Here is a 24904-nt window from a genome sequence, read left to right on the forward strand (position 1 = left end):
CATGGCTGCAATTTAAGAAAGACTAAGATCATGTGTCCTAGCATCTCGTCTCGTTTATCCAACAATCCAATACTTGAGCACATTTAAGTCTCATTGATTTCAGTGAAACTCTGAAATACATAAATAATCAGTTCCTACTGCTTTCACTTTGTTGGAGCATGCTCTAAATGCAGGACTCTTTGGCATTTATTCTTTTTGGCAAATATTTTGATTTTCCAAGTTTCCTTTTCGTCTTTCAAATCAAATACTTGTGAATTATAAAGCATCTTCAAAAAGTACAAATTAAAGTTTTGTGTATCAGTTAAAGTTTTGTGTAATAAGCTGTTACATCAGAGTAATATTCATTGCTTTATTTCATGGGAGGAGTAATTGTAACCCTGAAAGCAGTTCTGAGTAAGGAGCCTTTGGGGGTGGGGGTCACCGCCATACCTCCTCAGGCTATATGCTGTCTGAGATTGCAGGAGGGAATCCATGTTTGATATTAAAACTGAGAAACTGAAATCAGGCTGCAGGCAACATAAAAATGACTCACAGAGAAGTGTTCAGATTCCCTTGACAATAGTTGTATTATTTGGTTTCCTGAGGGATCATCCAACTTCAGGCTATGTTTAAAGATCAGGGTTTGCTGGGCAATAATTGACCATCTATGACTGACCATCCAAATCCAGGAATCTGCCTTACAATACACACAGCTACCTATCTGAAACTAACTTCCGAAAGTGATGTCATTGCATGTGGGACTGGGAGCATGCATGCCCAGGCTGCCTTCCAGTAGCAGACAATAGCTGGGTGCCTGCCCCGTCTCACTAGTGACAATCCAGAGATTGCTGATTGATATTTGTCTGCCTTGATTTCATATCTGTTTAGGATATGGAACTGTGATATTTGCTTCAGTTTGCTCAGATTAGGATAGTTCCCCTCCAATACCTCAGTAAATTCCAAATTTCTTGTTAAACTTTTAAATCTGTTTGTTGTCATTTTCCTACTAAAACATGTTACTCATATCAACTCACTGCTGCAGCTCATAGCTACTCACAGTCATTTTCCAGCATGACAGAAGACGCATGGGGCGGACTGAAGCCCAATTCAGTAAAAATCGCCTCTTTGGAGGCAGTGAGCCCTTACAGCTCCTTTGATGCATTGGAAAATGACATCATTTTCCAATGCAATAAAGGATCCTGCACACACAATGTTCCCCTCCCCCATCCCATGCCTTTCTCCATTGCCAGCCAAGTGAGTGGGACCGGAGGGGTGACAGGTAGGGGATGATAGTAAGCGTATGTACAAAAAGCAGCAGCAAGGCTGCTCTTTGGGCTTACCTGCTCAGAACACTTAACTGAAGTGCTGCATTAATTACACTGGCTACCATTTGCTTCGGGCCCCAATTCAAACGGCAGGTTATTACCTTTAAAGCTCCTCACAAACTATGCCCCCATTCTTATGGGACCTTGTCTCCCATTTTACATCCCTGAACCACTTCTGCTTTTCAGGCATCCTACTCCTTAAAGTACCCTCCTTCCCAGAGAGATCACTGGCCTTTTCTATGCACCCAGTCCTTTGAATCAGCATGCCGGAGTAGGTGAGGAGGGATCCTTTCCTGCTACATTTAAGAAGACATGTAAGGCAGTCCTATTCCAGAGACTGTTAGATGGAGGGTGAATTTTTCCAGCAGATTTGGCCATGAGTTTGCTTGTTCAATTCTTGTGTGTTTTACATCTAAATGTTTTTAAAATGGTAATGTGTGTATTTTAATCTGTTTCAGTTTTGCTAATTGGATTATTATTTATGTATTTGTGACTTGATTGCAGCATTGTTCACCATCTTAAGTCCAAGGAGCTAAAGTAGGATGAAAATGTTTAAAATAAATAAATAGATATTCAAACATGTTTGTAGCCTGAATTCTGTTCTAACATTAGAATTCATGGAAAATGGAACTCTTGAGTAAACATTTTTGGAATTGTTCTGAAATAATCTACAGCTGATATTTTACTTAGCTGGGAGTTAGATGGGTAGCTGACTAGCGATGTTGGTCTGCAGTGGGCCAGCAGGATTTAGTCCAGTGGCACCTTAGAGGCCAACAAGATTTTCAAAGTGTCTGAAGAAGGGTGCTTACATTCTGAAAATCTTGTTGGTCTCTAGGGTGCCACTGGACTAAATCCTCTGTAGCTGAGAATTTTATTCAAGGAAGTACCACTGGCAAAGGATTCTGGGGACTTAGGGTGAACATGGTAGAACAGCTTATTTGTGAACTGCATCTGAACAGAGGCTTCATCAGATGTTGGACATCTGTATGAACTGTATCGATCCCACTCCAATCTCTGGCAGTGAAAATGGTAGATGGAAGTCTAGCAGAATTATCACAGATGTCATAAACAACCAACAACTGCAAAAAACTCCACCTCTGTATAAATTGATTTCCCTCTCCCCTTCTGTACTTTCCCCACTTCTGGTTGAGCACCACAGTTCTAAAGCAACCATGGGGAGCTGCCATTGGACAAACTACTACCGGCAGCTGTGCTGATATATAGAAAGTAAGAAGAATCAGTTCAAATTATCTGGCATTTCCCCTTACGTAAAGGAAGCATTATTACTAGAGGTGGGCACGAACCGCATTACAAACTTCAAAAACCCACGAAAATGGTGATCGCACAATCGTGATCCGGCAGTTCGCTATCGTCCCCGGCCAACAAACCAGCGTTTGGAAGAGACTTGGTTCCGTGTGTTCAGCTGTGGTTCGGGAAGCCAGACACTCAGGTGCCAGCAATCAATTCCCCTGGCAACGGAGCCGGGGGAATGCTTGAACTCTGTCTGCGCTCCTTCTGTCACCCTGGAAACCCAAATGGAAGCCCAGCTTACATTGATCAGCAGGTCTTCCTTCCAACCACGGAGCTGCAAAGTGGTTACAAGTTGGGAGAAGACACCCAGAGGAGGGAGGGGGAAGGGGCTGTCCTGTAGCCACAGGCTCTCCAATCTCATCCCTGCAAACTCTGATAGGCAGCTCTGACGGCCAAACACAGACCTCCTGTGTTACTCAATGGGACCTGTGCTTATAAATAGCTATAGGCTCCCAGGCTGGGTTTCACTTTCAGCGAGTAGTGGAGTGGGACAGAGCTCTTGCTTGCCACTTGCTAGCCTTTGGGGAGAGAGACAGTTTGGATTTCGGGGATAGGGATCTATCTCTTCTGGTTCCAGGGCTGCTGCCTGGCTCTGGGGCCCAGCTCAGTGGGCACCTCGGGTGAGGGCTCACATTGACTATTGATCAGTGCCTGATCAGGTCAGGTCTGTGGAAGTGGTGGGCTATGGCTCTAGTCCCTCCTTCCCTCTGGTGCCAGGGCTGCTGCCAGGCCCTGGGGCCAAGCTGGGTAGACACGTCAGCTGCGGCCTCACATAAGTACCTGATCTGTTCAGGTCTCTGGGAGTGGTGGGCCCTTGCTCCCTCTGGTGCCAGGGCTGCTACCATGCCCTGGGGACTCTGGAGTAGCAGAGACTCCCGCTCCCCCAAAATCACCAGTTGTGGCTGTGGAGGAGGCCGAAGAGGTCTTGCCGGCAGTGGAAGAGGAACTCCTGAAAATTTGGGGGGAGGAGGAGGCCGAGGGATCCTTGGAGGAATGGTTGGGGTTCGAGGAAACATCCAGCCCGTCCCCATCCCAAACTACCGGTGGTGCTGTCCCTGCCTGCAGTACATCCATCACTCTGTCTTCCATTGCCAGCTCTGTGGCACTTCCAGCAGCAACCCTTCGTCCTCCCTCCCCTGGAACCGTTAGTGGGCCACGGTTCAACTTCAATGTTTGGAGGCACTTTCAGTCCCTTCCTACTGACCCCCATGTGGTGTGGTGCTGTGTGTGCGAGGGCCTGGTGCACAGGGGCAATGACCTGAAGCACCTGTCATGGCCCTGATTCGGCACCTGAAGAGGCACCACCCGAGCCTCTGGTCTCCGTCCTCAGCCAGTGTAACATCCGTAGGGGGGAGACCGAGGGCCACCAGCTCATCTGATCCGGGATCGATGGGAGGGTCTCCAGAATGCACCCCGAGCAAGAAGCCTTGCCTCGAGGGTGCAGCTGGTGGGAGCGGAAGGGTCAGGCAGGCCGCCCTGGAGCAAGTTGTTCCATCAGGGTTGGGGGTGGCTTCGATGAAAAGGGTGAGGTCAAGGGCTCAGGAGGCGGGCGTTCGTGTGGTGGCACAGACAATTGCCCTGCAAGCCTTCCCCCTATTGGGCGTGGGCTTCCAACTGCTGCTTCAGCACTTTACCCCATGGGTCCCCATGCCATCATGGCGCACTGTTGGGTGTCGAGTCGTACCTGCCCTTTACGAGGCAGTATGAGACATGGTGCGCAGAGACCTGTCGGCTGCCCAAGACAGAGCAGTGCACTTCACAGCCGACCTGTGGAGTGGCTGCCATCAAGGGAACCTTGCCATCACCGCCCACTAGTGGCAACCAGAGGACCTCCGCCTCCCCAGGCCAAGATCTGTCAGCCATAAAAAGGTGCCCAGCTTGACATAGGGCTACAGGGCGGTTCTTCTTCAGGCCCGGGGGATGGGCAAGGTCCACACAGGAAGAACATCGCTGCCACCATCAAGGTGGCTCTGAGGGAGTGGACGTCCGAGGTGGAAGGGTTTGTCCGTGGCTTCATGGTGATGGATGCGGGAGCCAACATGTTGGCAGCCCTGAAAGAGGCATCCCTCCCAGGCCTGGTGTGCATGGCGTGCAAGCTGCACTTTGTGATGCAGGACATGCTCGGGCTGGGGAGCAAGCCGAGGGACAGCTGGGACCAGGGAACCTTGTGGACGCACACTCTGCTGGACAGCTGCCGTCGCATTGCTTCCCACTTCTCCCGCAGCATAAACTCTTCCCGCGAGCTGTTCCAGAGGCAGGGGGAGGCAGGGGATCCCGAGCACCAACTCTTCCAGGACCTGCCCACCCGCTGGAACTCCACCTACGACATGATATGTCATGTGGTGGAGCAGAAGGGCATGTTGGAAGACATCCTGTCCTCTTGGGATGTGCTGAGGAGGGGAGAGGAGTTGAGCCTCAGCTCCACGGACTGGAGAGTCCTTGCCCAGATGTCCCGGATCCTGAAACCCTTCAAGGATGCCACTGAGCTCTTGTGCTCCTACCAGGCCAGCCTGGGTCAGGTCCTCCCTCTGATCCATGGCCTCGACCAGTTTCTGGCCCAGGAGCTCCAGTAAGGGCAAGAGCTGCTCCCCAGGGTCCGGGACTTTGTCCGGAGGATCCAGGCCTGCGTCGCTGAACGCCAGCATCCTCTACGCTGCAAGGCGCCGTACCAACTGGCCTCTCTCTGTGACCCCCGCACCAAGGGCAGCATTGCCACGCAGGCGGGTCAGATGCAGCACTGGAAAAAGGAGCTCTGCAGAGCGGTGCACTGTTTCCAGAGACAGAGGGCAGGAAGGGAGGAACCGGGCAGCGGTGACGGGCAGGCGGTGGAGAAGGAGGAGGGGGAGGAGGTGGGAAGAGAGCCACGCCAGGGAAGAGCCACCCCAATGGCCACATTAGATCTCTGGGCCTCGTTGGTGGGCTGCGTGGTTGGCTGCTGCATGGTGGGCGCGTCCCTCTCAGTGGAGGACTCGGCAGAGGCCATGGTGCACGAGTACCTTTCTGAGCCCACCGAGCCCCCCCCATGCCAACCCATTGCAGTATTGGGAGAGGAAATCTGACCAATGGCCGGACCTGTCCATCATCGCCACCAACATCCTGTCCTGCCCTCCCACCAGCATGCAGAGCGAGTGGGTGTTCTCCCACCTGGGAGACCTCCTCCGTCCCCGCCGCACACGTCTGCATCCGGACCTGGTGGACATGTTGACGTTCATCAAGGTGAACCTCAACCTACTGGGGCACCCTCCCGTGGACGTGGACCTACCCGGGCTCTGAGCCACCCTGGGGTTGTAGCCGGCCCTGCTCATCCACAGCGGGTTCAAGCCTCCCTCAGTTCTCGGGGCTGCTTCCATGGCTGGTGACCCTTTGCTCTCCTCTCCCAGACAAGTTCCCATTTCCTCTTCACACCTCTCCTTCTCTGGATCTGTTCAGATGCCTCCCAACCTCTCCTGTCTTTCCCATCCCGTCCTTTCCGCGAAGGCAGGAAGGTGTGGTGCTGCCAACTGATGCTGCTTTTGGCCACGAGGAACAGCTCTGCTGCTGTTGCTGATGTGCGAGTAGCACCATACAGAACCCCCCCTTCCATGGCATCTGGTGTCCCCTCTGAGCAGGGGGGAATAGGTCCCTCCCACCCTTTCCACAAAGGCAGGAAGTTGGGTGCTGTCTGCTGCTGCCACTTTGGACCCCGAGGGGCAGCTCAGAAGCTTTTGCTGAGCTTGTCAGGTTCGAGCTGCATGGTGCACCCCTATCCACGTGTACCTGCTGTCCTCTCTGTGCATGGGGGGAATGGGACCCACGACCAGTCACGTGACCTTTCCGCGAAGGCAGGAAGGTGGTTGAGGTCTGCCACTGCTGCTTTTGGGCATGAGGGGCAGGAGCTGTTGCTGGTGTTAGTGTGGCGCTGCACGGTACCCCCCCTTTCCATGGGCACCTGCTGCCCCCTCTGAGCAGGGGGGAATTAGTCCCTCGCCCTCACACCCTTTCCGTGAAGGCCGGATGGTGTGTGCTGTATGATGCTTCGGCTTTGGGCCACGAGGGACAGATCAACTACAGTTGCACATAGGATTGTATGTCACGGTGGCCCCTGCCAACAGCAGCAGCTGTCCCCTCTGGGCAGGGGTGAATGGGTAATGCCGCTATGACCAGTCATGTCCTTTCCTCAAAGGCAGGAAGGTGTGGTGCTGTGAGTTGATGCCACTTTCTGCCATGAGGAGCAGCTCTGCTGCGGTTGCTGGTGCTAGTGTGGCACAGCATGGTGCCCCCCTTTCCATGGGCACCTGCTGCTTCCTCTGATCAGGGGGGAATGGCTAATGCCGCCATGACCAGTCATGTCCTTTCCATGAAGGCAGGAAGGTGAGTGATGCTGGCGACAGCCTCCACTGTGACACAGGGGGAGTGGACAAGCCTCTGCCACAGCAGTCTGCGCACTCCCTCAGGGTGGGTGTGGGGTCTCTCTGTCCCAGTCCTGCTGTGCAATGTGGCCAGGAAGCCTCGGGCTCGGCCCTCCTCTCCCACACAAGTACACGGCCCCTCTTCTCACCTTGCCATCTCCGGAACACTCAGTCCCCTCCCAACGACCTCTCTGGTCCTGTTCTATTCCATCCTTTCCTCAAAGGCAAGAAGGTGGTTGATGCTGGCTGCTGCCGCAGAGTTCCTCAGTGGGATCCTTGGAGGAGGCCTCGCTGCTGTTGGGATCTTCCAACTTCACAGACCCTCTTTTGACCTGTCCCTCTCTGGAGTACTCTGACCCCTCCAAATGATATCTCCTCTCCCTCCTGTCCTTTCTGGCAAGGCAGGAAGGTGGGTACTGTTGGCTGCCGCCACAGAGTAGCTCAGTGGGAGCTTCAGAGGAGGCCTCGTGGCTGTTGGTGGATCTTCCCACATCCCCTCCAAATGACATGTCCTCTCCCTCCCGTCCTTTCCAGCAAGGCAGGAAGGTGGGTGCTGTTGGCTGCTGCTGCACTGTTCCTCAGTGGGACCCTCGGGTGAGGACCCTCGCTTGCTGGGCGATCAGGCCCCCATCTGAATGACATGTCCTCTCCCACCCACGCTGGGAATGCCAGCGTGCTCCTCTTCGGCCTGGCGGACGGGCACATGGGGGGTGCCGCCGGTGAGTGGCCAGACCCCCCCACCCACTAAAGTGGAGGTGGCTCATCGCTGCCTACACATGTCCGCCAGGCCCGGGAGCCACCATCAATATCCACCTTCTGTACACTGGGCCAACGTCAACCGGTGGCTCTAATTGTGTTGAGTGGCAGTTTCCTGGGAGCCTTGGATTGGAGAGGGTATAACTCCAAGATTCCTTTTGCAATCTTGTCCAAACTTGGGTGATGGCTATAGGAGAGCCTGCAAAAGACTCCCTGGGAATATGGGCTCTCTAAGTGCCACAGGGGCCGTTCCACGGCCCACGATCATAAACCGCGAACCGGTTCGTCAACAGAAAATGTTCGTTGCGGTTCACGATCTCGGGATCGTAGTCGGCACCGAACTGCGAACTGCTGGTTCGTTAAATTTTTTTGGTTCATGCCCATGTCTAATTATTACCTCCTTCATTTGTTCCTGGTGGCTTCTCATCTCTTCTTGCCTTACTTCTGTGATAGGAACTTGAGCCTCCCTCATGATATTTGTGCCCCAAGTGAATGCTGTTATTACAAATTACAATGTCCTAGAGAAATTGAATATACAGCATTTGCATTCACATTATACAGACAATTAAGTCACATATTAAAACAATCAATGTCTATACTACTCCACTAGTTGGAGCATTAGGTTGTGCATCTAGCAGGGACGATACAAAACTCTCACACATTATCCTTGTCACACATTATCCATCTTACTATGTCCCTGGTGTGAGACTCCCACAAGACCCATAGCAAGGACAAAGGGTTGCCAGCTCCAGGTTAGGAAATCTCTGGACATTTGGGGAGGTGGAAGCTAGAGAATGTGGGGTTTGGGGAAAGGAGGAGCCTCAGCAGTGTATAACATCATAGAGTGCACCATCCAAAGCAGCCATTTTCTCCATTGGAACTGATCTCAGTCATCTCAACCACCACTTGGAAGCTGGCAACTCTACAAGGACATCATCATCCTATGTATTGTCGAAGGCTTTCACGGCCGGAGAACGATGGTTGTTGTGGGTTTTCCAGCAATACAGCCCGGAAAACCCACAACAACCATCACATCATCATCCTACCTGACTATGGGCATTCAACATCCAAACAAGTTTTGAAGGCATCTACATGAAATTCTTGCAAAATGGCTGGCTCCACTGCAGCAACTTAGCCTGGCTGACTGCCACTTTAGAAGTATAATCACTAAATGAGTGAACCCATGCTGAAGGTCTAAATCAATCCACACAGAGACTCTGAAGATATATTTTAAAATTAAAAATTAGATAAAGCTCTCTCTATTTAGATAAAGCTTTATACTGCTCCACAGAACAGTGATCTCTATCTGTAAAAGCTGCACTTACACAAAGCTTTATGGTATAGTAATATCTGGGTCTCTACCAGACTATTTTTCAGCCCTGTGCACTAAGAAAATTGGGACTCTTGATATTTTCATATAGCTTATGTTCTAGATAGTGTTTCTTTTTATCCTTTGACTTGACATTAAAGTGAATGTTTTGTAGCAACTATCATACCTTGGAAGTCGTCAGCCAAAAGCAACTGTAGGGTTTTAAGTGTGTTGTTTCAGACAGCTCCGTTCCATTTGAAAACCATTCTCCTCTAGTTATTGTCTAGCCTTTGAATTCAGAGTTGGCAAACTGGTCGCTGTATGTCTTTGAGGCATATGGAAATTGATGATGAAAGTGTCTAGTGTAACTCAAAATATAATTTGATGAAAACTGAAGCAGTGAACTGTGAGAAACTGCTAAATCAGTGTCATCAAACAGTGCTTGAAAAATAATGAAAGAGAAATACTACCAGCATATATGAGAAATGCCAGGCAAAGACTGTGAAATAACATTGCAGATGCAAAAATTAAGGGAATGTATAACATCTATTTTTAAATGATTGTTCAAACAAACAGATATCAATCCCCTTCCATCCAGAAAATGCTGCAGAAAATCCCCTTCCAAATTTGTTTTCATTAGATGCTGGTGGCATCACATCTTGACTAAACTGCTGAGCTCCTGAAGCCAGTTATTTACAAGGAATTCCACCTTTGGTCCTGGTGCTGAAGACAAAACACAAAGCCCTTTACCTAATGAGAACATTTTGTAGTAGCTGATTTGAATCCTGGCTGGGTATCTAGACATTAAGGCAACAGAAAGAAATCAAAACAAACCATTTATTACAGTTTAATAATAACATTGCAAAGAATGGGTGAAACCTCAGCAATAAGAAAATGACATCTTTCTTTCAGTTAACAAATCATACATTCGGTGCAAGTACTTTATAAAATGACACTGACTGCAATAAGCAGCCTAAGTAACTGGATTCTAGGGTTGTCAACTCTGTATTGAGAAATTCTTGGAGATTTGGAGGCAGAACCTGGAGAGGGTGGAGTTTGCAGAGCTCAAAAGCAATGTGATGCCATACAGTCCACTTTCCAAAGCAGCCATTTTCTGTAAGGAAACTGATATCTATAATCTGGAGATTAGTTATAATTCCAGGAGGTTGGCAACCCTGCTGGTTTTGTTTTCCCTATGAAATGGAGTTGAACCAGAACAATTCACAAAATTAAAATGAAGACATTGTGGTATTCTTTCTTTCTTTCTTTCTTTCTTTCTTTCTTTCTTTCTTTCTTTCTTTCTTTCTTTCTTTCTTTCTTTCTTTCTTTCTTTCTTTCTTTCTTTCACACTTTCACACTTTCACACTTTCACACTTTTTATTACGTTAATAAAATTATCAAAGTTATTGCTTTTTTAAGAATGGCAAAGATTCTGCTTTATCTGTATTTAGTCGGCAACATGTCTCAGGAAAGAACTATAAACTTGTGTTTTTTAAGACATGACAGGAAATGTCTACCAGTAGATTACAGAGAGACAGAGACAGCTGGAAGGATTGGAGCTGGGGCTCTGATTTTCATGTCAGTGTCACACCTAATGCAAAGAGAATGCAGATGATAAACTGTGAGCTATGTATGTTATTTCAGTATTGGCCATTTTGAAGTGCAATTTTTTTAAAAAAAAGCTTCAGCATTTTAGAAAAAATAGAGGAGAAAAACTTTAGTGTTGCCCAAAGAATTAAATTACCACCACAACTATTTAAGCAAAGTCATAATATTAATATTTCATTTTAGATGTTTATTGAAATATAAACTCGCCTTTCTCATAACAGAATGGCATATAAATAAAATTCCTTGATTTTGTAACATTTTCAAAACAGTTTCCAGATGTTATTGTTCCTTCATTATGAGTAAGAAAGAATGATTTAATGCATGTCCCACCAAGCCACCAATACACTGCATGTCAGTCTCTATACCACAAAACACCACATAAAATAAGCAGTTTTGCCACAAGGAGTTGGGGGGACTATAAAACTTATGTCTGCAAGTGACTGGTGTCAGACCTGTGGCTAGATAATGTCTATACTCCAGACTACCTTCTGCAATCAGGCAAGAGTCCGTTGTTTTCAAAAAGTTTACTGAAGAAAGTATTCATTATAGTCCACTGGCCTAGAAACAAAATCCAGGCTGGTACACGTGTATTGTTACGAATGACAGGCAAAGCGTGAGGTACAAAGTACCAGATCCCAGCAGACCCAACCTCCCCCCATAGTTCTCAAAACAATCCCTTTGAAGCTGAGAAAGCGAAAGTTTCCCAAGGCTGGAAAAGCGATAGCCAAAACAATCCTCTTCTGTGAGATAGCTGCTGGGAACATCTTGGCACCTGTGAACAAAGCACTTAGAGTACTGAAAGAATTAGTATGGAGTCTCTTTGGTTACATACACACACTCTAACCCTGACATTCTGCCCCCTCTAAGATGCCTCTCCCCCAGGCTTATGCGGATAACGATTATGAAAAGCTTTGATTAACCTAGGAGCATGAACATGTACAGAGTGCACCCATTCATCAAACCCAGAGTCAAAGTCTTTCCATATGATAAGATAAAATAGTTGATTTCTTTTAAGCTTAGAGTCCAAAATTTGTTGTACTTCATAATGGGTTTGATCATCGATCAAGGTTGGGATAGGAGGGGCTCGAGCGTGCCATTGGTCTGCTGGTGGAGCCTTTTTTAACAGGCTGACATGGAAGGTATCAGGAACATGGTGCAAGTTCTTTGGCAAATCTAAGGCAACAGTCACTTTGTTGATTACTTTATGAACAGGAAAGGGACCCAGAAATTTCAAAGCTAATTTGCAGCTGGTTTGAGTTACTTTCAAGTTTTTTGTTGAGAGGTAAACAAGGTCTCCTGGTTGTAATTCCCATTCGGCCACACGATGGCAGTCTGCGTATTTTTTGTAATCCTGTTTGGCTTTGTCGAGGTGTTTTTTAATTAGAGTCCAGTGTTGAGCAGCTTCCCCCCACCAGTCTGAAACGTCCTTGGTTACTGAAGTAGGAGGGGGGAGCGCTTCAAACGGGAAGGGTTTGAAGTGGAAGCTATAAACGACCTTAAAGGGAGTTTCTCCAGTGGAGGCATGTACACTGTTATTATACGAGAATTCTGCTAGGGGAAGCAAATCAACCCAGTTGTCCTGTTGGAAATTAATATAACAGCGGAGGAATTGTTCCAATATTTGATTAGTTTTTTCAGACTGTCCGTCGGTTTGCGGATGATGGCTTGAACTTAAACCTTGCTCAATTCCCATTAATTGTAGAAGCTCCCGCCAGAAGTTGGCAATGAATTGCCCGCCGCGATCCGAAATCACCTTTGATGGAAAAGAATGTAGTTTTACAATGTGTTTTAGAAAGATATCTGCCAGTTTTCGAGCCGAAGGTATAGTGGAGCAAGGTATAAAATGAGCTTGTTTGGAGAATAAATCGACTATGACTAAAATACAATTGTGACCCTTGGAGGGGGGTAGGTCGGTAATAAAATCCATGGATATTGTTTCCCATGGTCTGCTTGGCGTTTCTAAAGGTTGTAACAGTCCCGGCGGTTTGCCTTTGCGGGATTTGGCACTAAGACAAATGGGGCATGACGCTACATACTGAGAAATGTCTTTGCGCATGCCCGGCCACCAAAATTGCCGTTGCACTAAATGGAGTGTCTTTAAGTACCCATAGTGTCCAGCTGTAGGGGCGTCGTGACAGCGTTGTAAAACCTCTATCCTTAAACTATTGGGTACATAGAAGCGGTCTCCCCAAAGCCATTCTCCTTGTTCAGATTTTTGCAATTTTTCTTTGGGTACGTTCCCCCCCTCCTTTTCCACTTCAGCTTTCAGTTTTAGTCTCCACCCTTGATCAGGTTGGGGAGGTTGGGTTGTGCAGCTGCGCGTTGTCACCACTCCCCCTAATTGCGTAGGTGAAAAGACGGTGTCTATCGTCTCCTCCCTTTTGCTCTTGTGCTGGGGCATGCGCGATAGTGCATCGGCAAGAAATTTAGTTTTGCCAGGCAAAAAATTTAACGTGAAATTGAATTTAGAGAAATATTCCGCCCAATGCAGTTGTTTAGCATTTAGTCTTCTGGGACTGCGTAAGGCTTCTAAATTTTTGTGGTCTGTCCACACTTCAAAAGGCTCCTTCTAGCCAGTGCCTCCAGGCGGCGAGTGCTGCTTTCACAGCGAAAGCCTCCTTCTCCCAAACATTCCAATTTCTTTCAGCTTCAGAAAATTTCCGAGATAGAAAGGCACAGGGCTTAAGTTTACCATCCTCCCCCCTCTGCAAAAGGACGCCTCCAATCGCAGTGTCGCTGGCATCAACCTGTATTACAAAGGGGCGATTTTCATCGGGGTGTTGTAGGACGGGTTCAGAAACGAACTGAGTTTTAAGGTGATTGAACGCCGCTTGGCACTCCGGCGTCCAGGACAATTTGGCACTTGGTTTTTTGGCTTGGTCCCCCTTGTCTTTGGTTTTTAACAGTTCGGTTAGGGGGAGTGTTATTTGAGCAAAGTTCGCTATAAATTCTCTGTAGAAGTTGGCAAAGCCCAAGAAGGATTGCAATTCTTTGCGGGTAGTGGGTGTTTGCCAATTTTGTACGGCTTGTACTTTGCCAGGGTCCATTTTCAGACCATCTTTAGAGATACAGTATCCCAGATAAGTGAGTTCTGTTTTGTGAAACTCACATTTAGACAGTTTAATGGGTAATTTGTTGCACATTAGAGTAGTCAGAACTCTCTTCACAAGCTCTACATGTTCTTCTTCCGATTTTGAATAAATTAAGACATCATCTAGGTACACTACTACTCCTTTGTACAAGAATTCATGCAATACTTCATTGATCATGGACATGAAAACCGAAGGGGCCCTGGCCAGGCTGAACGGCATAACTAAATATTCATACTGGCCGAGGGGTGTATTAAAAGCGGTTTTCCATTCATCGCCTGCTCTGATACGAACGTGGAAGTAAGCATCTTTTAAATCCAATTTTGTAAAGATCTTACCTTGTGCCACGACGTTGAGTAAATCTCGGATGAGTGGGATGGGGTAGGCATTGCTGGAGGATACTGCGTTTAGTCCCCTAAAGTCTGTGCAAAGTCTTGGTCCCCCATCCTTCTTCTTAACGAAAAGTACTGGAGCAGCATGCGGGCTGTTAGCGGGTCAGATAAATCCTCTTTGAAGATTGGTGTCAATGAATTTACGGAGTTCTTCCCTTTTGTTAGGGCTCATGGGATACAGTCTGCCTTTGGGCAAAGATGCTCCCGGTAATATCTCCACGGCACAGTCCGTCCTCCTGTGGGGAGGTAAAGAGTTGGCTTCTTCTTGAATTACAGCCAAAATTAGTAGTGAGCGATGTGGAAGCCAGATATTTAGCAGTGGAAATTATGTGGAATTTAAAAAAGGTGTTGGTGATTGGAATATATGCACCTAATGGAGCAAAAGAAAATTTTTTTTGAGGACTTGGGAAAACAACTGGATGAACTATCTTATGATCAGATAATTTTAGCTGGAGACTTCAATGGAGTTACCAACTTGGATGAAGATAAGAAATCAGGAACTGCACAAAAGAAAAGAGGATTACTACCAAAGTCTTCTTTTGCAATAAAGGAACAAGAGACTTTAGAAGACGTGTGGAGGAGACAGAACCCCAAAACTAGACAATATACATTTTATTCTGCAAGACATTTTACTTTATCATGAATTGACATGATCTGGGCCTCCAAAGACTTAGCGTTATGGACTAAAGATGTGGAAATAATGCCTATGGTAGGCTCAGATCACAACCCAATTATGTGGAGATTTGGGAAAAGAAATAAAAGAAAAGGATGGAGAATAAATGAAGATATTTTGGATGAAGAAGAAAACATTGAGTTGTTACGAAGAGAGACCAGATTCTTTATACAACATAATATGAATAAGGAAGTTTCGACTAATAAGGTATGGGACACTTATAAAGCAGTGACCAGAGGCATACTAATGGATTTAAATGCAAGAGCTAGAAGGAAAAAAGAAGAGAAGAGGTTAGAGATTATGGAGAAAATAAAAGCCAAAGAGATTCAACAAGAAGAGACCGGGAAAAAAGAAGATATATCAGGATATTAAAATCCTACAAGAACAATTGACGGCAATGAATAACAAGGAATTGGAATGGAATCTTAAGAGAATGAACCAGAAGTCGTTTGAGGGTGCAAACAAGCCTGGGAAATATTTGGCGTGGCAACTGAAGAAAAGAAAAGAAAAGAGAAGAGAATCATAAATAAAATTTGTGAGGAGAATAAGACATATTTGGAGCAGGCAGCCATTAGTAGAGCTTTTTAAAAATTTTATGCAAAGCTGTACCAAAAAAAGGAAGTGAGTAAAGACTCTATAACGAGGTATTTGGAAAAGATGAAGCTCCCTGCAATTTCTGAAAGCTGGAGAGAAAAATTGAACAGGGAAGTGACGGAGGTGGAAATAAAAGAGGCAATTCAGTCAACAAAATTAGGAAAGGCACCAGGTCCCGATGGACTAACAGCTAAATTCTATAAAGTAATGGCTAATGACCTGGCGCCTTTCCTGAAAGAAGTGATTAATGGAGTCATGAGAGATCAGAGGATCCCCGATACTTGGGGAGAAGCTAATATATCATTGATTCCTAAGGAGGGACAGGATTTGACCAATGTTAAAAATTATAGACCAATTTCGTTGCTGAACAATGATTACAAAATCTTTGCGAAGATTTTGGCTGAGAGAATAAAAGGATGGATGTCTGAATTTATTGCGGAGGAGCAAGCTGGATTTTTGCCAAATAGACAAATCAAAGACAACTTAAGGACAGTTATAAATGCTATTGAATACTATGACAAGCGTTGTGATAGAAAAGTTGGTTTCTTCTTCGCGGACGCTGAAAAAGCATTTGACAACTTGAACTGGGACTTTATGTTTGCCACTATGGAGAAGCTGCAAATGGGAGAAAAGTTCATACGAGCAGTGAAAGAAATTTATAGGGACCAGAGTGCAGCAATTGTGGTGAATGATGATGTGACTAAAAAATTAACAATAGGTAAAGGTACAAGACAGGGTTGCCCTTTGTCACCATTGTTGTTTATTTTGGTTTTGGAAATATTGATGATTCAGATACGGGAAGATGATGCAATCCGAGGAATAAAAATAAAAGAGTTTTCCCACAAGGTCAGAGCATTTGCGGATGATATAATGTTAATTGTGGACGACCCATTTGAGAACATGCCAAAGGTAATGGAGAAAATAAAGGAATTTGGAGATTTGGCAGGATTTTATGTAAATAAAAGGAAGTCAAAGATACTATGTAAGAATATGACTAAACATAAACAACAAGAACTAATGGAAATAACGGACTGTGAAGTAACAAATAAGGTGAAATATCTTGGTATTGAACTAACTGCAAAAAACATAGACTTATTTAAGAATAAGTATGAGAAATTGTGGATACAAATAGAGCGAGACTTGATAAAATGGAATAAGTTGAATTTGTCATGGTTGGGAAGAATTGCAGCAGTAAAGATGAATGTATTGCCAAGAGTGATGTTCTTGTTACAAACAATTCCAATTATCCGAGACTCCAAACAATTCAAAAAATGGCAAAGGAAAATATCGGACTTTGTGTGGGCAGGCAAGAAACCTCGTGTGAAAATGAAAGTATTGCAGGACGCTAAAGAGAGAGGTGGAATGCAGCTGCCCAATCTAAGACTATATCACGAAGCAATATGTTTGGCATGGATAAAAGAATGGATGACGTTGAAAAACCGCAAGTTATTGGCTTTGGAGGGATACAAAAAAACATTTGGATGGCATGCATATTTGTGGTACGATAAAGTAAAAGCAGACTCTATGTTTATACACCACTATATCCAGAGAAGCCTCTTCACAATTTGGAAGAAGTATAAAAATTACCTACAAGATGGAATTCCTTCTTGGGTGGTTCCGTATGAAGTAATAGATCCGAGAGCTGTTGATAATGAGCAGCAATGTTTAACCTACAAGGAGATAACTCGAGGAGAATTTTCAAAATTGAGAATAAAAACAGAAGAAGAGCTGTCTCCATGTTATGGATGGTTTCAGTATAGACAGATCAGAGATCTTTACAATTCGGACTGTTTGAAAGGAGGAATTAGAATGGAGAATTCAGAATTAGAAGATGTAATTTTTCAAGAAGGTAAAAAGGAAATTTCAAGGATTTATAAAGTACTTTTAAAATGGTTTACATAGGATGAGACAGTAAAAGTCCAGATGGTGAAGTGGGCTATAAATTTTCACAAAGAAATAACAATGGAGGCGTGGGAATACCTGTGGAAAATGACTTTGAAGATTACAACATGTACAAGTATTAAAGAGAAAGTCTACAAAATGATTTATCGTTGGTACTTGACACCAAAGAAAATTGCGCTAGGAAATATTAATATGTCGAATAAATGCTGGAAATGTAAAAAACATGAAGGATCATTATACCACATGTGGTGGACTTGTGAGGTAGCGAAGCAATACTGGGGAGATATAATTGAAGTAATTAATGAGGTTTTGCAAACCCAAATAAATAAGAACCCAGAATTGCTGCTACTGAACTTGGGAATGGAAGATGTTCCAATGCAGTATAGAACATTGTTATTTTACATGATTAAAGCAGCAAGACTTTTATATGCGCAGAAATGGAAAGTACAAGAAATACCAACTACAGAAGATTGGATCTATAAATTGCTGTACATGGCTGAGATGGACAAAATGACAAGAAAACTTAAAGATCTTGATCCAGGACAATTTAATGCAGATTGGGAGAAATTGAAACAATATCTAGAAAAAAAATGGGACGTGAAAGGGGAACTGTGGCAGTTTGAGAATTATTGAAATGTAATAGAAGAAGAAGAGAGAAGTGACTTTACCGGGAAAGGGGGAATATAATTATAGAAATCTAAGCTACCATTGGGGTTATGATAAAAGTAAAAATTATAGAGTATTAAATAATAGATGTTTTACTATGGATATATAAGATATATAAGATTAAGCTAGCTAGATATTATGTACAATATATAGTTTAAGTAAAGAGTATATAATAGATATTTGAGTATAACAGTTACCTTATAGACTTAAAATAAGCTCAGAACAAGAAAAAGTAAAAGATGGGTGTGTAAAAGAATATTAGAGTTTAAGTTAACATTAGAATCAGGAGGACTGTGGAAAGTAAAGAGTTTAGATAATCGGAAAGTAAAATGGATGTAAAGTTATATTTTTAATATCTTGATTGCTAATATATATGATTATGCTAGCATTATTTTAGGTAGAATATATGGTTTACCTGAGGTATTTAAAGGGAAAGTTGTACCATAGAGATATAGAGATATTTTTAGTAGAGATTTAATAAGCTTAGAGAAAAGAGTATTAAGTGTGTGTTTAACAGGGTATATGAGATATTAAGTAATTAAGTAATAAAATAGACTAAGGGTTGGAAAACTGTTGGAAGTCAACTAAAAAGGGGGGAGGAAAGGGAGGGGGTTAGAAATAGACTTACAAGGGGGTAATGAATGTGCTGAATGATATTATAATCTAATCCAATAGAAATAAAAAAAAGAGTTGGCTTCTTCAGTGAAAGCTTGGGTGTAAGCCCTGTACTTTGGGTATTTGGTTGATTTCTTCTTGAGTTAGAAGGGCTTGTTCACTGAAGGTAGGGTTGTTACCCCAATTTTGATCCCAACGGTGAGTTTTACAAGTATCATGGGAAAAAGTGATACTTCCAACTGACCAGTCTATGTAGGGGTTGTGATCCCACAACCATCTGCTTCCCAGAATCAACGGATATTTGGCGGTGGCACTAATTACGAACGATCTTGTCTCCCAATGTTGTCCCATGCCTGTGATGACTGGAGCAGTTTCAGTAGTGACAGGATTCATGTTAGTGCCATCCATTTGTTCAAAAATGACTGGAGTTTCCAGTTCTTTAATGGGGAGTACTTGTCATGGCCCAGTCTGAGAGTGAGGTTTTCTCTGGAGGAGAGGAGCATCGTGTAGCCAGCCAGGACTCCTCAGGAGAAGAGGAGCCCTGTGTAGCCAGCCCTAGCCCTGATTCAGCAGAAGCCAGCAATCAGGAGCAACAGCTGCTGGCTGATCAGAGCTTACAGCCAGCAGCTGAGGCACCAGCACCCTCTAGCTCCAATACTACAGAGGAAGCTCAGCCAGGGACTTCTACAGGTGCAGCGCAGCCAAGAGCCTCCACCCCCCCAGATTCACCCACGCCCAAGGAACGCCGCAGGCAGCGCCAGAGACTGGAACTGCAGGAGAGACGGCGCAGTGCTCGCCTCTTAAGCCAACGCCAGCTGCTGGAGAGTGATGATGAGTAGTGGCAGGATAGAGCCCCAGCAGCTGGCTGAAAACCACGCCTGGCTATAAGAGCCAGTCTGGAGGAACTGCTGGGCGTGGAAGCAACGTGTCTACTGCCTGCAACCACTCCGTGTTTCGTGAACCTTGCCCGTGCCTGCTTTTGGACCTGACACTATCGGTGACTGACCTTGGACTGTGCCTGACCTTGCTTTTGGACTCTGGACTCACTCCTGGCTTTATCTCGTGCTCTGACCACCGGTTTGACTTGGCTTTTGCTCTTGGAACTCCCCTTTGACTTTGGCCTTAAGGTTTGGACTTGAACCACCCTGCTTGGGCTGGCCCAGCCCGTGACAGTACTAATCTATTCACTAGGGCCAGTGCAATAATGTCTCTAGAGCAGCCCGAGTCTATGAGAGCTTGAACGCGGACATGCGTTTTTCTATCTGGATTCACCAATGTTACTGGTATGAAGAGTATGGACCCATGAGGTCTGTTCAAAGTAGGAACTGACTGATATCTGATCTGCCGTTTGGGTCCTTTTACGACAGATCCATTTCGTTTCCCGAGGCAGGACTCTCTGGGTTTTCCTCCCCGGTTAGAGCTGTTGAATCATAGTCCATAATTTCTTCTAACTCTAACCCTCTCTCGGGAGGATTTCTACGAGAAGCCCCTCTGCCTCTTGTTGCTCTAGGAGCTGGCGTCAGGCGGGTTGGCGCAGGTAGAGCGGCGGGGGCTGGACGTCTTAGTTGGAGCGGAGTTCTTTGCACAGGCCGGTACAGACATTGCGCCGCAAAGTGACCACTTTGGCCACACTGCAGGCACAACCCTTGTTGCCATCTAGCATCTCTCGCTCCTCTGGTAGTGTATTCAGCACCTCTGCTTCCTCTCACTAGTACGGAAGAGCGCCTTTGTCCCGCATGTTGCTGTTGCTCAACTAAGCGCACTTCTTGCATGCGGTTTTCCAGTTCACAAGTCAACTGAATCCACCCCAGTAGGGTGGGAGGATTATCTTGCATGAGGGCTCTATCCAACAACTTGGGATTCATGCCTTGTTTGAACAGAATTATTTTGGTGGACTCCTCACACCTTGGGCATTTGGCGGCCAGCTGTCGGAATTTTGTAACATAGTCTCTAGCCGACATGCTGCCTTGCCTAATGGACTGCAATTCTGTCCTAGCTCTTGTTTCCTCTAAAGGATCTTCGTATTGGGCTTGGAGTGCATCCACTAGCCCTTGAAAGCATATTTAACTCGGGGGCGCCTACATCATAAAGGGCTACATACCAATCTGCAGCTTTTCCTTGAAGACGGGATCCCAAGTGTTCAATTTGGCTGGCTTCATCTCCAAACAAATGTCCCCACCGATTAAAGAATTGTAATGCTTGCACGAGAAAAAATCCTAACTTGGAAGGATCTCCATCAAACGTGGCTTCCAACTTTACCCAACCCATCGGTAATTCTTGTGGTCTGGCCGCTGGCGCTGGTACCGGATAGTAATCGAGTGGTACTGGTTGCGGTGGTGGTTGAAACGGAAGTTGTTGGGGCCTTGGTTGTGGATGCCGCGGAGGAGGGCCCCCCGGAATTGGTTGTAGCAGTGGGGGGGGGTCCTCTCGGTGCAGGCAACATCGGCGCTGGTTGTAACGATGCCGGTTGTATTGGTAGTGGTTGGACGGGGGGAGTACCTCGTGGTGCGGGTAACAGCGGCACTGGTTGAAGCGGTGCTGGGGGCGTCCCTCGTGGTGTGGGTAATAGCGGCGCTGGTTGTAGCGGTGCTGGGGGTGTCCCTCATGGTGCGGGCAATATTGGTACTGGTTGTAGTGGCACGGGCTGTAATGGGGGAGGAGGGCCTCTTGGGATCGGTTGCCTTGGGATGGGGGTTCCTCTTGGCCCAGGCGTTTGTAGCGGCCGAGGAGTGGTTCCCCTTCCAATTGGTCCCGGCAGCGGAGTAAGACGCGGAGTAGTGCCTCTTTGCAACGGCGCCATTAGTCTCGGTAGAAAGGGTTGCCCCCCCCGGGACGTTGTTGGCGGAATAATTGGTGGTGTGATGGCGGGAGCTTCTCCTGGAGGACATTCTGGTGTACCCCTCGGGATTGTCGGAGGTTCCTCTAAAGGCACTCCCCCATCGTCCCCATCCTTTTCCACTTCGTCTTCTACATCTGGGTCAGCACAGGTATCCTCACTTATCTCCGGAGTGGGATCCGGTGGTTCATCGGGTTGCTGCGGTATATCCTCTATTGGAAGCGGTTGAACTGGTGCCCCAACCTCAGTCCTTGGGACATACTTTTGTAAGTTAGACAGGCTCTGACTGATGTTGTGCAGGCCTGCTGGCAATTCCCGGTTTTCTTCTGAACCCCCAACCACGAGTACAGACAGAAGGTGGACTGCATGGGCCAGACTCTCTTCCATGCTCGTCAGTCTTTCCTCTAAGATTTGTACACGACCCGAATTCCTTTTGGTGGCTTCAGTGTCGGCATACTTATAAGGTGGTTCCTCGGTGGCTTGCGAGGTTTCCACGTATTCAGCATATGATTCCGCACAGGCTGCCCCGGGCCAAGGTCTTATTTCCCCCATGCCTTGGGCCTCTGCACCTTGCTCTTCTTGGGATCTCCCTGCCAAGGTCCCTTTCGCTAATCCCATAACCGCTGAAATTCCAGCGTCAATCGCTACAGTTTGGCTTTGTAATTGTATCCATGTGTGTTCACGCAGATCTTGTTGCCCCATCCACGGGGTAACTTCAGCATAGTCCCAACTTAAGACATCGCGGTGGGACGCTTCCCACTCCGACTGGTCGGCTTCTCTGTTCCAGTAATACCATGGTTGGCTACTGGTATGCTCTGCAATTACTTCTAAACTCCGTCGGCCGTCCATCGGGGGTTGCACGAACACTGTACTTGCCCTTCTTTCTCTCGCGTCCCGTGGCCTCGAACCCCACTGCGTCGGAGTCGGCAAGGATATCAACAGATCTGCTGCGGCGATGGGTCGGGTATCCGTTCTACTGGGTGCGAGAGTATAAATTGTAGTAACGGAGGACCCTGTCCCCCTTGGAACGGGTCCTTGAGGTTCCAGTCCTTGGGAGCCGGGGGAGGCATATGGATCAAACAAAGGGTCCCTGTCGGGAACGGCTTTGGTATCCATCTGCTCCGGCTTAGGCATTGGAAAAATGTGATTCGTAACAAAATGTCAGACCTGTGGCTCGATAATGTCTATACTCCAGACTACCTTCTGCAATCAGACAAGAGTCCGTTGTTTTCAAAAAGTTTACTGAAGAAAGTATTCATTATAGTCCACTGGCCTAGAAACAAAATCCAGGCTGGTACACGTGTATTGTTACGAATGTCAGGCAAAGCGTGAGGTACAAAGTATCAGATCCCAGCAGACCCAACCTCCCCCCATAGTTCTCAAAACAATCCCTTTGAAGCTGAGAAAGCGAAAGTTTCCCAAGGCTGGAAAAGCGATAGCCAAAACAATCCTCTTCTGTGAGATAGTTGCTGGGAACATCTTGGCACCTGTGAACAAAGCACTGAAAGAATTAATATGGAGTCTCTTTGGTTACATACACACGCTCTAACCCTGACATTTGGTGCAAACTAGAGATGGGCATGAACCAGAATACGAACCAAAAAAACCCATGAACCAGCCCAGTTCATGGGTTGCGAACCAGTGATTCGTGGAAGCTCATTTCCATGAACTTTCACGGAACTGGTCTACTGGTTCAGCTTAGTTCGTATTAAAGGGCAATGCCCTTTAAAAGGGGCAGTTTAAGTGGCCATTTTCCCGGGGATATGGCCATTTAAACCTTTCCTGCTGCTTGCAAGCAGCAGGGCCCTTTAAATTATCAGCTGGCAGGCGGCAGGGGGGGGAACCTCCACCTTGCCACCTGCCAGCTGATAGTTTAAAGGGACCTCCCACTTGCAAGCGGCAGGGCCCTTTAAACAGCCCAAACCCCACAAACCCTAGCCCCAGTCCCCAGCCCAGCACCCACCCCCCAGCCGCAGTCCCATCCCCCCTCCCAAACCCCAGCCCCACACTTACCTTGTCTTGCGGCTCTGGTGTTCTCCGTGGCTGTGGCGTCCTCCCCCTCCTCCCACGAGGGGCAGGAAGGCCATTTTTAGCTTCCTCTGCCACTGCACAGGCTCACAGAGCAGCAGAGGAGGCTGAAAATGGCATTCCCACCCCTCAAATGGCAGCTGGCTATTTTTTTTTTTTGAAAATTTTTTTTATTGGGTTAGAATCCATTATTTTTACATTTACATTCAATTTTCCCCAATTTTTTCATCTCTAACCCCCTCCCTTTCCCCCCCCCTTTTTGTTGACTTCCAACAGCTTTCCAACCCTTTGTCCCCTTTCCCTTACTTTTATTAGCTTCCTCTATCTAAAACAAATATATATTCTCCATTATTCTAAGCAGTACCTCCTTAACTATTTTTAACATTGTATGCCCAAACTGTAAGTCTTTGTTTCCATCTTAGATAAACAATTTATCCCATTTTTCAATTTCAAATATTTCTATATATCATAAACCATATAGATCATACATTCATTTATATCAAACAATTTGACTTATTCTCTATATATTACTCATTCTATCTTTTTGTAATAATTCTATATATCTCTCATCACGTAGTCAATCAATTTGACTCATCTATATCTTCAGACATTCAGTTTGGTACAAAACTTACCAAAAAGAAAGAAAATATTGTTAGTTAATCAATCCTTATATTTAATCCTTATAGTTAATTATTTTCTATCTATGTTCTGTTTGTTAACCTATATATATCTATATATATATCAATCTATTAATCTGACTGCTTATTAATTCACATTTATCTCTTCTCCCCCCGGTAAAGTCTCCCCCCTCTACTTCAGTGCTTCAGTAGTTCTCAAACTGCCACAGTTTTCCTCCCACCTCCCATTTCTTCTCCAGGTGTTGTTTCAGCTTCTCCCAGTCTGTGTTGAACTGCCCTGAGTCCAGATCTCTCAGTTTTCTTGTCATCTTATCCATTTCAGCCATATACAGCAATTTGTAAATCCAATCTTCAATAGTTGGCACTTCTTGTACTTTCCATTTTTGCGCATACAAAAGTCTAGCTGCTGCTGTCATATAAAATATCAACGTCCTGTATTGGGCTGGAATTCCCTCCATTCCCAAGTTCAGTAGCAGGAGTTCTGGGTTCTTATTAATTTGAAATTGTAAAATTTCACTCATTTCTCTTATTATTTCCCCCCAGTACTGCCTAGCTACCTCACATGACCACCACATATGATAGAGGGAGCCCTCATGCTTCTTACATTTCCAGCATTTATTAGAAGTATTCGAATTCCCTAGCGCAATCTTCTTTGGTGTCATGTACCAACGATAGATCATTTTGTAGATGTTCTCTTTGATATTAGTACATGTCGTTGTCTTCATTGTAGTTTTCCACAAGTATTCCCATGCCTCCATTGTTATTTCTTTATTAAAGTTTATAGCCCATTTCACC

The sequence above is a fragment of the Eublepharis macularius genome, chromosome 2 (assembly GCF_028583425.1).
Source record: "Eublepharis macularius isolate TG4126 chromosome 2, MPM_Emac_v1.0, whole genome shotgun sequence".
NCBI classification, from domain to species: Eukaryota; Metazoa; Chordata; class Lepidosauria; order Squamata; family Eublepharidae; genus Eublepharis; species Eublepharis macularius.